The sequence below is a fragment of the Anas platyrhynchos genome, chromosome W (genome assembly GCF_047663525.1).
Source record: "Anas platyrhynchos isolate ZD024472 breed Pekin duck chromosome W, IASCAAS_PekinDuck_T2T, whole genome shotgun sequence".
Classification (NCBI taxonomy): Eukaryota; Metazoa; Chordata; class Aves; order Anseriformes; family Anatidae; genus Anas; species Anas platyrhynchos.
The window spans coordinates 14,914,432-14,928,841 of record NC_092620.1 but is presented as its reverse complement, the minus strand read 5'-3'; the positions used below and the strand labels follow the sequence as shown (position 1 = coordinate 14,928,841).

The following is a 14,410-nucleotide window of genomic DNA, read 5'->3' as shown; positions in this document are numbered from 1 at the left end:
CCTGCTGGAAAGCAGTGAAGGGGACCTGGAGGTCCTGGTGGACAGCCAGATGACCACAAGCCAGCACTGTGCCCTTGTGGCCAAGAAGGCTAATAGCATCCTGGGGTGTATCAGAAGGGGTGTGGTTAGTAGGTCGAGAGAAGTTCTCCTCCCCCTCTACTCTGCCCTAGTGAGACCACATCTAGAATATTACATCCAGTTCTGGGCCCCTCAGTTCAAGAGGGACAGGAAACTGCTTGAGACAATCCAGCTCCAGGATGGAGCCAGGCTATTCTTGGTTACACCCAATGACAAGACAAGGGGCAATGGGTGCAAGCTGGAACACTGGAGGTTCTGCTTAAATATGAGACAAAACTTTTTTATAGTGAGGGTGACAGAACACTGGAACAGGCTGCCCAGGGGGTTGTGGAGTCACCTTTCTTTCAAAACCTACCTGGACACATTCCTGTGTGACATGATTTAGGTGTTCCTGCTCTGGCAGGGGGATTGGTCTAGATGATCTTTTAAGGTCCCTTCCAATCCCCAATATTCTGTGATTCTGTGAAATGCTATCTCAGGTGTTATAAATGAGGTCTCAACTCAATCTGAATTTTGTAATATTTATAAAACAAATATTTCTAAAAGGTATAAAAGGCAAGTAAACAGTGCTGGGTGTGCGGGGAGTCTACACTCCACCAACATGCACACACGAACATCAAACATTTTAAATATACAGAACATTGCTTTACATACTAAACACAAGTATGCCTATACATACGTACAATCAGGAAAGGTAACAAACAATCCTTTAAGTTCCTTTTGAACAATATGTCTCGCTTTAAGTTGTCAAGCAACTCGGTCTTCAGGCCTTATGTATCCCATTCTTCCCAGATCGAAAAAAAGCATATCCATCTCCTTTTCAAGGCCAATAGGCCTGGGTCAAAAGTCACGTCCAGGTCAGCAGGGGGCGTAACAGCAAAAGCCTTCGATGGCTGTAGCAGCAGAGGGGCCCATGGCGTAGCAGTCAGATCAGTAAAGGAGCCCACAGCTCCCTCACTATCTGGCAAACCACATGCTTCTGACTGTGGTCCCACATGGCTCTTTAAGGCCTCAGAGACTGCTCGCCAGGTGACGAGCAATCCCACTGCAACCTTGCCATTTTTAGTTGCAGAGTCCCACACCTTGACCTCAGTTTGGTCCCATATTTCAGGATCATAAACTGTCCAATTGTTAATAAGGAGAATAAGCTGAAAGGTTACCAGGACAGTCTTTGTTCCTAAGGACGTATGATTCCCCATAATGCACAACTCCTTACCAGGGAGGGGCAGTTGTGTGCGCAGGTCTGCTTCTCTCAGCTTGAGCCCATCCTGGTCTCCATTCTGCCAGCCTGCTCCTCTTCACTTCTTTTTCCTGATTCTTTATTGATGTAACTTCATGTTGCCTTCTTCTTTTATCTTTTCTTTCTTCTTCTACTTTCTTGAGGGCAGGCTCCCCTCTTATACCCTTCTCTCCACAGCAGTTCTTTTCAAAACAACTTTTCATTGGTCAAACAACTATGAATGTAACAACAACAGCAAACACACAGAAACCTCCATGCCTTAATGGCTGGAGAACAAGAAACCCTGAGACTGCATGGAGTCTCCTGAATCACCCTTCTTTGTTCCCTCTAAACTCTTTTACATTCCTGATGGCCTCGTCGTTAAGAGTCTAATGTTATCTCAACCATGGGGCTTTCCAACCTCCATCGCCACATTCCCAAATCTCCTCCTTCTTTATTAATATCAACCATTTTCTCGACACGAATTACCACTCCATATATAACACAGGTATTCCTCACCAAAGGGTAAAGGTGCAGAACTTACCAAAAAGGTGTCCCTGTCTTGGTGGAGAAGGAGCACAGCCTATCGACTGCCTCTTCTAGGTTTCAAATTTCTTCTTTCTCCCTCACACTCTTCTTTTTTTCTAACACTAACTTTTAACACTGTTATAAATGAGGTCTCAACTCAATCTGAATTTTGTAATATTTATAAAACAAATATTTCTAAAAGGTATAAAAGGTATAAAAGGCAAGTAAACAGTGCTGGGTGTGCGGGGAGTCTACGCTCCACCAACATGTACACACACACATCAAACTTTCTAAATACATGTATACAGAACATTGCTTTACATAATAACCTGAGTATGCCTATACATACATACAATCAGGATAGGTAACAAACAATCCTTTAAGTTCCATAACTTAACAGTCTCCATTTTCCATTCCTTGGGCCTTATGTATCCTGTTCTTCCCAGATTGATGAAAAACATATCCATCTCCTTTTCAAGGCCAATGAGGCCTGGGTCAAAAGGCACATTCAAGTCAACAGGGGGCGTAACAGCAAAGGCCTTCAATGGCTGTAGCAGCAGAGGGGCCCATGGTGTAGCAGTTGGATCAGTAAAGGAGCCCACAGCTCCCTCACTGTCTGGCAAACCCAAGACTGCATGGAGTCTCCTGAATCACCCTTCTTTGTTCCCTCTAAACTCTTTTACATTCCTGATGGCCTCATCCTTAAGAGTCTAATGTTATCTCAATCATGGGGTTTTCCAACCCCCATGGCCACATTCTTAAATCTCCCCCTTCTTTATTAATATCAACCATTTTCTTGACACGAATTACCACTCCATATATAACACAAATATGTTCATAGAAATTAAATATGTTGGTCAGAAGTCACTATCTCTACTGGCAGAAGGAAGTAATACCTGATACAGCTGGGGTTTAATTTAGTAATAATTGGAACATTTCACTTAAAAGCCAGGCTTGATGCACCACTTCCTGTAATATGCAAGAATTTGCTTAAAGAAAGAAAATTGTAATTTAGATCACCTGAATTTGAAAATTATTGCTGTTTTATTGAAGTTGATCAGAGATAGATGGTTGGTTCCTGTCAGCATGATAAATTTCATTGATGTTGTAACCATTTCAGAGGGCAAACACATTGGAAGGAGGCCTCTGTTTCTGTTGACTTTAAATAATTCCTGTGTTAGCTTCATGGTAGCTTGCTTAGAAAAGACAAATTGGTCGGGTAGCCAGATAATCTCAAGCAGATAACTGTTCCGTTAAAGTGAAATTAAAGCAAAAGTGGCTGACTGATCCCAATATTTAAAGATTTCAACTGAAGATCATGCTCAGAGGTGCTATCATTCTTCTTTCAAATCCAGATCCCACAAATCCCTGTCCACTTGAATTCTGAGAGTTCTTAATTCTATCATCAAGTTGAGAGGACTGTGATTTTTTTTTTTCAGTAGTTAAGGCTGATTCTGTTTAAGCTGGGAGGATATCAGAATAGCAAAAGTTTCTGGGATCAGAGGAAACCTGGTTCTTACCCAAGGCTACTTAATAGCATTCAGTTTCTAGAAGAGTTCAGCCATTCTATTCCCAATCAAACTAGGTAGTACTTCAAAGCTGAAGTTTTTGTCTATGTTGTAACAGAAAATGTCATGTATCACGCTACTTTTACTTTTAAATAAATACCCATTTGATTTATTAAGGCAAACTGTGCCTCAGCTATTCACTTGTTTTTATTTTTGAATCAATTATTTGATTTGGTAGAGGATAACATAATATTATTGATGTTTTCCATTTTGTTCTTTGTCAGTTTAAAGCTATGAATAGTTCTTGACGTTACATCCTTGAATGATGTAACAAAATGTGATAGACTGATTTGGTGAAAGTGCATCTTATTTTTATCATTTTGTCTAGATCTTTATTTGCATTCCTAGCAGGATACTTTTTTGTTCTTATGATGGTGAGGAAACATTAGACTGCCTCTGGCTCTCAAGGCCTGTTTAGGGATGTGCTGCTGCCTACTGCCGTAACCAGGGAGAGGTACCGCTGCTATGAAGCTGTCTTAGTTTCAGCTAGGATAGAGTTAATTTTCCTCCTAGTAGCTGGTAGGGTGCTATGTTTTGGATTAGGATGAGAAGACTGCTGATAACATGCTGATGTTTTAATTATTGCAGATCAGTGCTTACACCAAGCCAAGGACATCTCAGCTCCTCGCTCTGTCCTGCCAGTGGGCAAGCTAGGGGTGCAGCAGGAGCTGGGAAGAGACCCAGGACAGGGTCTCTTCCCAGGAGCTGGGAGGGGACAGACCCAGGACAGCTGACACAAACTGGCCAAAGGGGTATTCCATACCATCTGACGTCATGCTGAACAATATATAGGGGTGGCTAGCTGGGGTGGGGGATGCTGGCTGCTCGGGGTTAGGCTGGGCATCAGTCAGCGGGTGGTGAGCAATTGCATTGTGCATCACTTGTTTCATACACATTATTAATAGTAATACTGTTATCATTATTATTATTATTATTATTATCCTGTCTTAATAAACTGTCTTTATCTCAACCCACAGGCTTCACTTTCCTGTTTCTCTCCTCCATCCCAGAGAGGGAAGGGGGAGGGTGAGCGAACGGCTGTGTGATGTTTAGCTGCCGGCCGGGTTAAACCACAACAGAAGCACTTGCCACCCTCGCGAGGAAACCCTAAGCACCCCACGGCAGGGAGGAGGGGAGGGGAATAGGCGGATGCTCACCGTCCCAGGGCCTGGTAGCCTCCATTTTGAGAGCCATCAGACAGACGCCTGCCATCTAGCTACGGACTAGCCCACACCACACTTCGTTATAACTGCCAGCAGGATAGGGGGAGACGGCAGTAGAAGAGGAAGGTGAGGGCGCTTGTGTAATAGTGAGTGGTGGTGGACTGGGTGGAGGATTGCTTGCGCTCCTGTCGCAGTTTGGAATTCACAGTGCGCCTGCGCTTTGATGAAGAGGAGGGCGGTGTCCGGCCCTGTGTTTTGAACGGCTCAATGCGGTGAACTCACAATTTGGCAGGAAGGTGAGGAGGCCTCTATTCTGGAGGTAGAGCTTGTGTAGAGAGAGGGGGATCCAAATGTGGCAGAGACAAGCAGGAGGCAGCAACGCTGACGGCGGAGGAGGACAAACGAAACGAGGAGAGCAGCTGTTCCCGCTACTGCCGCAGAGAAGCTGAGTGGCCTGGCGAGGCAGGAGGGCTGCTGAGGCTGCAATTTCGGCAGTCCTGGTCTGCTCGCCTGGCAGTCCCGACCTCCTATTCCCCCGGCAGGTAAGTGAGTGGCGAACGGTAGTGGGGGGAGAGCGTGTGGCCCGTGGCGTGGCATGGCTTGGCCTGGCCTGGCCTAGCCTAGCAATGCCTAGTAATGGGCAGAGCCAGAGGGAGTCGCTGTGAGATGAGCTGGAGCCACCATTCCTAGCTTTCCCTCCCCTGAGGCTGATGTTATTTATATACTTGCAGTGTTCAGGCTCTGTTACCCTTCCTTCTTCGGCGCCCGCCTCGGCGGCCCGCCCGGAAACCGCGGGAAGTGGGCGAGAATGGGGCTGCGGGGCTCTCGGGCTTATGTTGCTGTCTCTCTCTCTTCTTTTCCCCCTTAGTGCCCCGGCTCTTTAGCAACCCCCGCCCTTTCGGTCTTCGGAGAGACTGCTGTCCTCTGGCACGGTGTCTGTATCCATCCTCATCCCCCGCCAGAGGGGAAGGATCTCGGCTGCATATCTTTCCCCCCTTCTCTCTACGGAGCTATTGTATTGTGGGCTGGGGCCCACCGAGGGTCTCTCAACCTCTCTGTCGATAGCGCACGTTGGGGGAGGGAGGTATACCTCCGCCCTTCCCCCCTTCCCGTCGCGAAAAAACAAGGCGAAGGGGGTGTGAGGGTGGCGGCGGGGCTCGGCTGCGTCACAGCGGCTAGAAGGTGTAGCTGGGAAAGTCGCCGCCGTGCTAACGCGCTGGGCTGGCTGCGCTGGGACCGCACGCACCGCTACCTGGGGCACCCAGGGCGTATGTGTATGCGCGCGCTCTGCTTGGGCTTTGCGGGATTCCTTTGTCTGCTGCCGCCGCTGCTTTCTCCCCCTCCTTTCTTTCCCCTTTCTCCCAGACTCTAAGCGCTGCTGCAGGTTTGTAGATACTGGACCAACACTTACAACATGGCTGACGCTTTGCCCTGGTTCTCCATTAGGCTCTCCTCCTTCTCTGTCTCTGCCGCTTAGTCTCCCCTCCATTGAGGGTTTTGTTTCTTCGCCCTCATCTGCTGTCAAAAAAAAAAAAAAAAAGGGGAGGAAAAATAGTGCACCGTCCTTATTGCGTGCGTGGTGGGATTTCAAGGGTAAGGATCCTCGCTTTGAAAGCTTTCTCCTTAAAGTTAAAATCAGAATGGAGTTGGGAACCTGGCAAGGCCTGGAAGGCGGGCTGGTGGGGGAGAATTAGCTGAGTCTTGTTGAAAGAGGCTAGAGTGGAATTCTTTTATCTTTCGTTTTTTGATGTGTGTGTGATGTGTCAAATATACTGGCTGAGATGAAATACCACCGTATTACACTTGCAGAATGATCTAGTGCTGTTTCTTTAACTTTAGGATGTAGTTCAGAATAAGGTATCAACTCAGCACAGTTGGAAAAAAAATTGAGCTAATCGTGTTAGAATAGACACTGTGTAGGTAAGAGCAGTAGTTTTTTTTTTTTGTTTTTTTTTTTTTTGGGGGGGGGGCGGGGAGGGTGGTGGTGTCTTGGCTTTTCCTGTATCTCCTTGTCAGTATCTTAAATAACTCACAGCTCATAGGAGACAAAACTGGAATTAACACTTGCTGTGTCTCTTTGCATTGCTGGTTTTCTGTCACAGATTACTTTGCTCTAGTGATGACGATAGCGCAAAATGAGGTGCCTTTTTCTGTTAAAAGGAATACTTTTTTTTTTTTCTTTAAAAGACAAAGCATTGTGAACTGAAGTGTGATACTGAACTGCAAGACATTGTGTTTCTGACCTAATACAAGGCAAATGTTCAGTTCAGCACCACCAACCTGTTATTCAGAGCACCTCCTGGTTTCAATGAAAATATCTTTGTGAAATATCTTTGTGTATATATAATGTTTATAAATATTTTATAATTTATTATATAATAATGTGTATGTATATATGTGTGTGTGTATGTATATATATATAAATAAATACATTTAAATGGTATAAAGCCCAAATAACATTCAAATGTTGATTTGGGGGGGGGGGGTTGTAGATCTAGATTTTAACTTAAGGATGAATGCTCAAGGTGCAAAGAATGCGTTGCTTTCTAGATGTGTTACTGTAACTCATAGTAAATGTTTTATTTTCAAAGATTGTATTTAAAAAACAGTCTTTATTCAAAGCACATACCCATTGATAGTCGTGACTATCAATCTGAGCAGTGTCCTAAAGTAATGTTTTAACTCTTTTCATTGTCTACTTTACTTTGGAAGCTTGTAGTGGAGAAGCATTGATATAGCATAATCATTGTTTTTACTGATATAGAAGTAAGTAGTTACCTAATTCTAGCATTTAAGTGTAGTGTCATATATGAATACTCTTATTTTTTTAATTTGTGACTGTTTTTCTTCAATTTTTTCCATTTCCATTAACAATTGTCGATTACCTGGAGGAGAAAATAAATGATAATATTGAGTTTGCAACAACATAAAACTTGAATGGAGTCATCCAAATTACATTTTAGAATGTGCATCTATGTCACGGATCCTGAGCTATCTGTAATACTTCTAGATAGTGAAGTCTGAGGGAGCGTCTGTAATCTGATATATTAGTGCATTTGTGCAGCAGTCTTTTTACTTTCAATGAACTATCCAACAAAGTAATACTGGTAAAACAAACAAACAAACAAAAAAAACCACAATAGAATGGTTTGATACTTTGTCATTCATTATGATAGTGACCAAATGTTGAAATTATTGCTAACTTTCTTATTAAAAGCGTGAAACGATGAGATATGCAGCTTCTCCCTCTGAATAGTCTTTTTGATGCTTAAGCAAGTTATCTTGCATGCAGAACTAAAAATAAACAATTAGACAAAAACATACAATTCACCACCAAGAATCCATTTAAATAATGGGTTTAGAGTGGAAATATTTCACTTTGAAATAGTCATGTGATGGGTTTTTATTCTAGTACGCTGTAATTTTCTTGCTAGAGTTTTTTTTGGTAAAGTTCAGCTCTACACGCGAGGAAAATCTCAGTTTTCTTCAGACAGGATCTTCTGTGAAGCTATTTTATTCGCGATTGCAATGGCGGGTGTCCTGCCAATTAGGAGCGCATTATAGTAAACAAATAACCTTTTATTCCCTACTATCTGATGCCAGATCACCTCCCATGTTTCCTCATTGGCTGAGTATTACAGGTTCACAAGCTACTCAATGCTCCTATATACCATATATTTACAATTTTTCTTTTTTTCAACCCTTTAATTTCTCCCTTTTCCTTTTTTTTTTTTTCCCCTTATGTTTTGAGAACCTGTGATCTTTGTTTTACTGTTCCCACACTGCTCATCCTGTTTTTCTCAGTCTTCTACCTTATTTTGGAACAGTGAGGCCTTCTACTGTCCATTTATCTACTTAGCATTTCTCCTTGTTATGACTACACAACTACCTTGGAATACAGAAAATTAGTTCTCTATTGCAAAAACACAACTTAGTTTCTTGCATACATTATTAGCTTTATAAATATTTCTTGTTTATAGCATCTTTGTTATAACTTGTGATTGTGTTCCTTTGAATGATACTTAGAAGGTTTTTCTTCCTGCCTTGGTTATCTAGATGAGTTTGTCAAAAACCAATATTGTTGGTCTTCCTTTGTGTCCCATGGGGAGTTGATCTAGTTGAAGAATCTGCAAAATCTTTGTACCTTTGGTGCCAAGTAGTGAAGACACTCCAATATTTTGGTCCTTGTGGGTAATTTTAGGCTATGCTTAGCCAAATCAAAAACTATAGTTATTAAAATTGTCTCTTTCAAAATTGTTTGCTTGCTCATATTGTGAAATGAGATGGGGGATTGGGGGAAGACTTCAAGAAATGTACAGGCTCTGTGATAGACATGCTGAGAGATGTTAGAAATAAATTGATTACTTCTTACGAGAAATATTTTTCAGTAAAACTGATCACAGAACAAATCATGACTGAGCGTAGTACTAAATATTTGTGAAATTTCCAACTAAAATATGAAGTCCTGAAGGTAGCAAACGTTTTTGGTCCATCTTATACGTTAATATTTTCCTATATTTTTCTTATGAAAAATGTTTTTCTATTGACTTATCTGTAGCTTTCATTGCTGACTGTTGCCAAGTTGAACTCTGATATGTTAAGATTTGTAAATATCATACTGATACAATAGGCCTTTTAAAGCTGTTTAAATGTAATGCATTATTTGCTTAAGTTTTGACAAATGAAACAGCTTTCAATAAGATTGTGTTCTCTAAAGGAGAGTAACAGCCAGTCTTTTTAGACATTAAAGTCTGCTGTTGTAAACTTCTTGTGCTTTGCCCCCCCCCCAATTGTTTGTTAATATGGTAACTCATTTTCTGTTTGGGTGGTCAGATAGCTTGTTTCTAATAGGTGCTAGGGTTTTTGTTTGTTTTCATTGTATTAGTACTCTTTGGAATTTGGTAAGCTTATAGTTTGAAGGCAAACAGTGACCTTTCTTGATGTTGCTTTTCCTAATTGCTACTTTTTCCATATCAAGATGAGGCCCACTTGCTATCCAAAGCAAATGCTGCCTACATGTTGTCATACCATGTGACATAAAGGAATGGGGAATGTGACCTTTCTTATATGAACATCCAGACTGTTTCCATATACATCTCCATGACAAAGACAGGTGTTGAGTTTCTTGAAAAAGTGTAGTTAATTTGTGAATCTGTGAACAGTAAAAAACAGGCCTGGGATCACTGAAGTAGTTTTCAAATAATAATGAAATTATTTAATTAAATGACATACAGTACTTACTACTTTTACCATGTGAGAGTGGTTGGATTTAACTTAATCTAAAATGTGAATTTGGTTATTGGCTTTGTCGTGCAGAATTTAGGAGGTGAATTGATTTAGCTATTGGAGAGGTTGAGGAGAATATCTTTTTATATTTATTTTACGTAATGTAGGTTGTAAAATTGCTATAAGTCCATGTTATGTGATGTTTGACTTGCTTTACTTGATAACTATATATTTCAGCAGTTTGTGGATCCATTACAAATTGTTGCTATTAACCATGGTGACTATATTAGACTTAAATGTTACCTAATTTCATTCTAATATGTGCAGTTATTGCAAGGTGGTTGAAAGGTATTGTTGAATTAACTGTTATGTTTTCTTTATAGACAGATCTCCAAGAAAATACCATTATAAAAGATGAGTTACTGACAATATGCTGTAAACACTTGCAAGTAGGTTTTTATAGTTCTGTCTTCCCCATTAGCTTTTAGTGTTGATTTTTTTTTTTTTTAATATTAGTGTTGAATGCTCTTGTGCTATTCAAGTTCTGTGCTTCTATATAGTGGTGAAAGTAGATCTTAATTTCAAGAGTGGAATCTGTGAATTTCAACAACTTAATACATCCTTAACAGATGAGCTGCTGAGCTTTAGACCTTCAGTTGCAGGTGGTAGTTTGGATAGAGGAGAACTCTATATTTTTGTTTTTTCATTAATATTCCAACTGTTTTTATATTGATGACTTATAGTAGCCTTTTATAGGGAGACCATTTATATCATGGTGACCAGCTGTTGAATCTATTTGCCATCTTTGGAGTTGACAAATTAAATTGATTGAAATCCCCTCCCCCAAATCACTAAACTTTTCTTGCCCACAACATGTCTGTCTTTTTTTCTTGCTATCCTTTTTCAAATGCTGTGTCAAATATAATGTACTATACTGAATTTTAGTAGATGTCTCTTATATGCATAGAAAACTACCTATCATACTGATGAGTGTTGTGCCTATGTTCTTCATGTTTGGAGAGTAGACTTTTTTTTATTCATTTTTCTGGGAGTGATACAAATAATGAAAATAGGCTTGGAAGATGTAGGTTGTCTGACCTGTATTTTACTCAAAACAGTCAGCTATGTCTATATGATTCTGGACCTGTTCAGTCAAAATATATGCTGACAGGAATATCTTTTCAAAAAAAAGAAAAGGCTAATCAGAAAATTTTGCCTGTCTGTAGAACATTGCCAGGCTTATTGGCGTTGGAATAGTGAGTGATTGTAAATCAGCAGGGGATTGCTGAGACTGGGTGTGAGCAGGAATGTGATTTAATTAACATGCAGGAATGTGAATTGATTAACATGCATATCTTGCTCATCTGGCCAAAGTACAGGACAGTTGTTGGAGATTTGCAGTTGAACAATGGGCCCGGGATCTACAACAAATAAGTGGTGTGTGGGGTGAGGTGGGAGCCTGGCAACCTGATGTTTCAAGTAAAGCCGGGAAAGCAACCTGTCTGTACAGAAAGTTGGTCTCACCTCCCCCTTCCTCTTGATCAAACAGTGCAACAAGCCTTGCTGAGAGCTAGTCACATGATAAATGACTTGGTCCCACCTCACCAGGATTGTAAATCTGGTATTCAGAATCCTTTTTTTGGGGGGGAGGTATAGAGGGTGAGAACTCCAATTATCAGGCGGGTCGACAGGCCTGGACCTCTCTCCTTCCCAAGCAGGGGGGTGCCTCTTGGTAAGACTTTCGCCTCTGACTGTCAGATGTTACCTGGGAAAATATTGATAACTGAAGTGCTATACTATTAACTTCAGCTCAATTATTGCAGTAAGTGAATTTATCAGTGGCAATTCTGAATCTGTGATATCTGTCACCTTAATAAATTACCTATATTTACAGCTTTGTGAAACTGTCTCAGTGAAAGTCCTTGGCAGGGCTCTGAAACAGGCAAACATTGACTCTAATAAGTGGCTATACTGATAGTCCTTTAAACATAAACCATTGGCCAAGTCTGGGACTAGGAATTGATCCAGCCGCACCTAGGTTCCTCTCTGAGTAGGAGTTTAGAAAGCAAGGGGGTCCTTTCTGAACCTTGTGACTCAACGGGAGGGCCTCCCTCATCCATGTACCCTTAACACAACAGTATAAAACAATAGTGTCATGTGGCACAAATACTCTTAAAAAAAATCTAGCTCTTAAATACTTTTAGAGTTAGGGAGTACACAGGTGTTTGACATATTTGGAAACTGGAAAGTATTGGGCCCTTATTGGGTAGGGGGAGCATCCACAAAGGCTAGCCTTAGGTCCCGGAGGTTCATGTCTTAATCACTGAAAGAAGAAGGTAAAGGCTTCTCTAGAAGTGAATATGAATAGAAATCTATCTTGGTCCACTGACTGCTGAGGGCACCTCAGGTTATATCTCTTCTGATCTTCTGTTCCACAATCTCGTTAGTATAAATATACTTTATGTGTCAGCCACAAGACAAAGAGCAAGCAACCTCTTTTCTGATTCGTGCACTGTCTTAACAGTTTGATTGTTTAAAGTTGGTTGGGGGTGGGGGGTTCACTTCTACCCTCAGTTATAGCTGTGTTGGCTTGTATAGAGAGGACAATGAGGCAAACGTTACTTAATATGTCTAGGGGTGTAGCTGTATTAATAATGGATGAAAAGTACATTTTTAAAACGATAACAACTTGAGACAGGATTTTTTGCTGTGAATGAACATCCTATCTGAGGCCTCTGTCCATGCTTATAGGAGACTGTTCAGATGGGGGTATCTAGTTGAAATATGAAGCAGGGATAGGTGGGTTGGCCCTGGCTGGCAGACAGAGTCTTACCCAGCTGCTGTTCCCCCATACACCCACGCGTGATGGAGGGGAGAAAATAGGAAGAATAGGAGCAAGAAAGCTTGTAAAGACAGAGTGAACATCTAACAATTATTGTCATGGGCAGAACAGACTTAACTTGGGGTGTTTTAACTTATGGAAATACTTTTCCTCCCTCCTTTTTCCAGGCTCAACCTCACTCCAAACTCCTACCCTTGTGTTGCTGCTTTCTTCTCACACTTTTTCTCTGCTCTGGCATAGGTTCTCCACAGGCTGTACTCCTTTCAGAAATATTTGCACTGGTGTGGGTCTTCTATGGGCTGCAGTTCCTTCAGGAATATTTGCTCTGCTATGGAACTCTTCCTCTTTTGACCTTGGTTTTCACTCTGTTTTCTACTCCTTTTTGTTCTCTCTTCCTCTGGTATTTTCTCCCACTTCTAAAATATGTTTTTATATTCTTCAAGACAGAAGTACCTCCGTAATTTCCCGTTTTTTTGTTTTTTTTTTTTTTTTCTTCTCTATTTGGGCTGCATGTACAATAAATAGAATAATTTAGATGCAGAAATTTTTGGTAAGAGTTTAAGAAATGAATGCATATCTTATGTAGGATAAGCAAGGTATGGTAGGGAAAAGAGATTCCGAGATGGTCTTGATTCTTAGTCTTGACTTCTTTTTTGGCCACTTTTTTTTTTTTTTTTTAACCTTTTTGTTAATACAGGACAAGAAGAATTAAATGTTTGATGGAGGCATTTTGCTTGTTTGTAGAGGCAGTTCATATACTCACTCATGTAGCTGTTCTCTGAAAGAATATTTTTCCACGGTGGAAAATATAGCCCACATGTGGGCTACAGCCCAGTCCTAAATTTATCTGTAGTCAGACAATCAGTCCTTAATGTGCACCATGAAATCTCTTCAACATAGCTGTTGTTCCAAGATGATAGTCTGGGCTGTTTTTCATTCTTTGTCTGCTACCAGCTCAGAGCAGATTTCTGCAGGTTTGCTATCAGGCAAAGTTGTTGTGGCCAGTGATTCACATAAAATTTGCCAAAACTAGGGTAAAGCTTGTTGAAATGAGCTAGAACTTCATAAATGACCTATCAAGTGGCCTAAGTTTATATGTCACAATACCAAAACGTCTATCTGGAAGTCTGTTATTACTCCATCATTGTTAAATTTTACTGTATTTTTGCTTCATAAGGCTCATTTGCAATGGTAACAAAAGCTTTTCTGAATTTTGGGAAGGAAAGTTTGTAACCTATTAGAACAGAAGTGTTTTTCTTAAATACAGTGAGGTATGGCAGGGGGAACTTTATCAGAATAGGTGTCTGGCAATTGTATATGGCTAGTAATCTGTAGTTCCCTGCAAAATCTGCTAACATGTTTTTTTCTGGTATTCTGTATAAAATCCAAACTTTTAAAAACTCCTGATTTTTATAATGCTTGTGTTTATTACAACAGTAAATCTTTTACAAAAAGTAACTAGCAAGTTTGGGAAATGCCAGTATAACTTCTAATAGTATTGACTGGTTTTGGTGGTTGATAGGCGCTGAATAAATAGGAAGATGCAGTGAGTTAATTCCTTAAATTATTAGCAGGAAGGAAAACTTATTTGGTAACCTTGTACCATATGTGAATTAAACAGCGATGCATCTCTTGGGTTGATCTTAAAAATGATAAAGTAGCTTTGTTTCTTTGATAAGCTACCCTTCTTCAAATCAAAAACATGGCTGGCTTTAGCCTATTTATAGAAGCCGTAGTGTAAGAAACAAAGAAACTATAAATGCACACTGAGAGGTCGTTTTCATTA

General features: G+C 40.8%; 1 protein-coding gene across 5 annotated transcripts in view; it reads left to right on the top strand.

Moving 5' to 3' along the window:
- Nucleotides 1–593: 593 nt before the first annotated feature.
- The window catches only part of LOC101799270 (spindlin-Z), a 60,107-nt gene continuing 46,290 nt past the window's right edge, over nucleotides 594–14,410 (top strand). Inside the window, exons 1-2 of one of the 5 annotated variants that reach the window (XM_038169506.2) lie at nucleotides 4,408–5,098; nucleotides 10,166–10,231. The gene's annotated coding sequence lies outside the window, so the exon portion shown is untranslated. Of the gene's footprint in view, nucleotides 5,099–5,276; nucleotides 6,150–10,165; nucleotides 10,232–14,410 lie in introns of those variants that run through there. The other 4 variants (XM_038169507.2, XM_027447788.3, XM_027447791.3 and 1 more) reach the window with 4 other exon arrangements.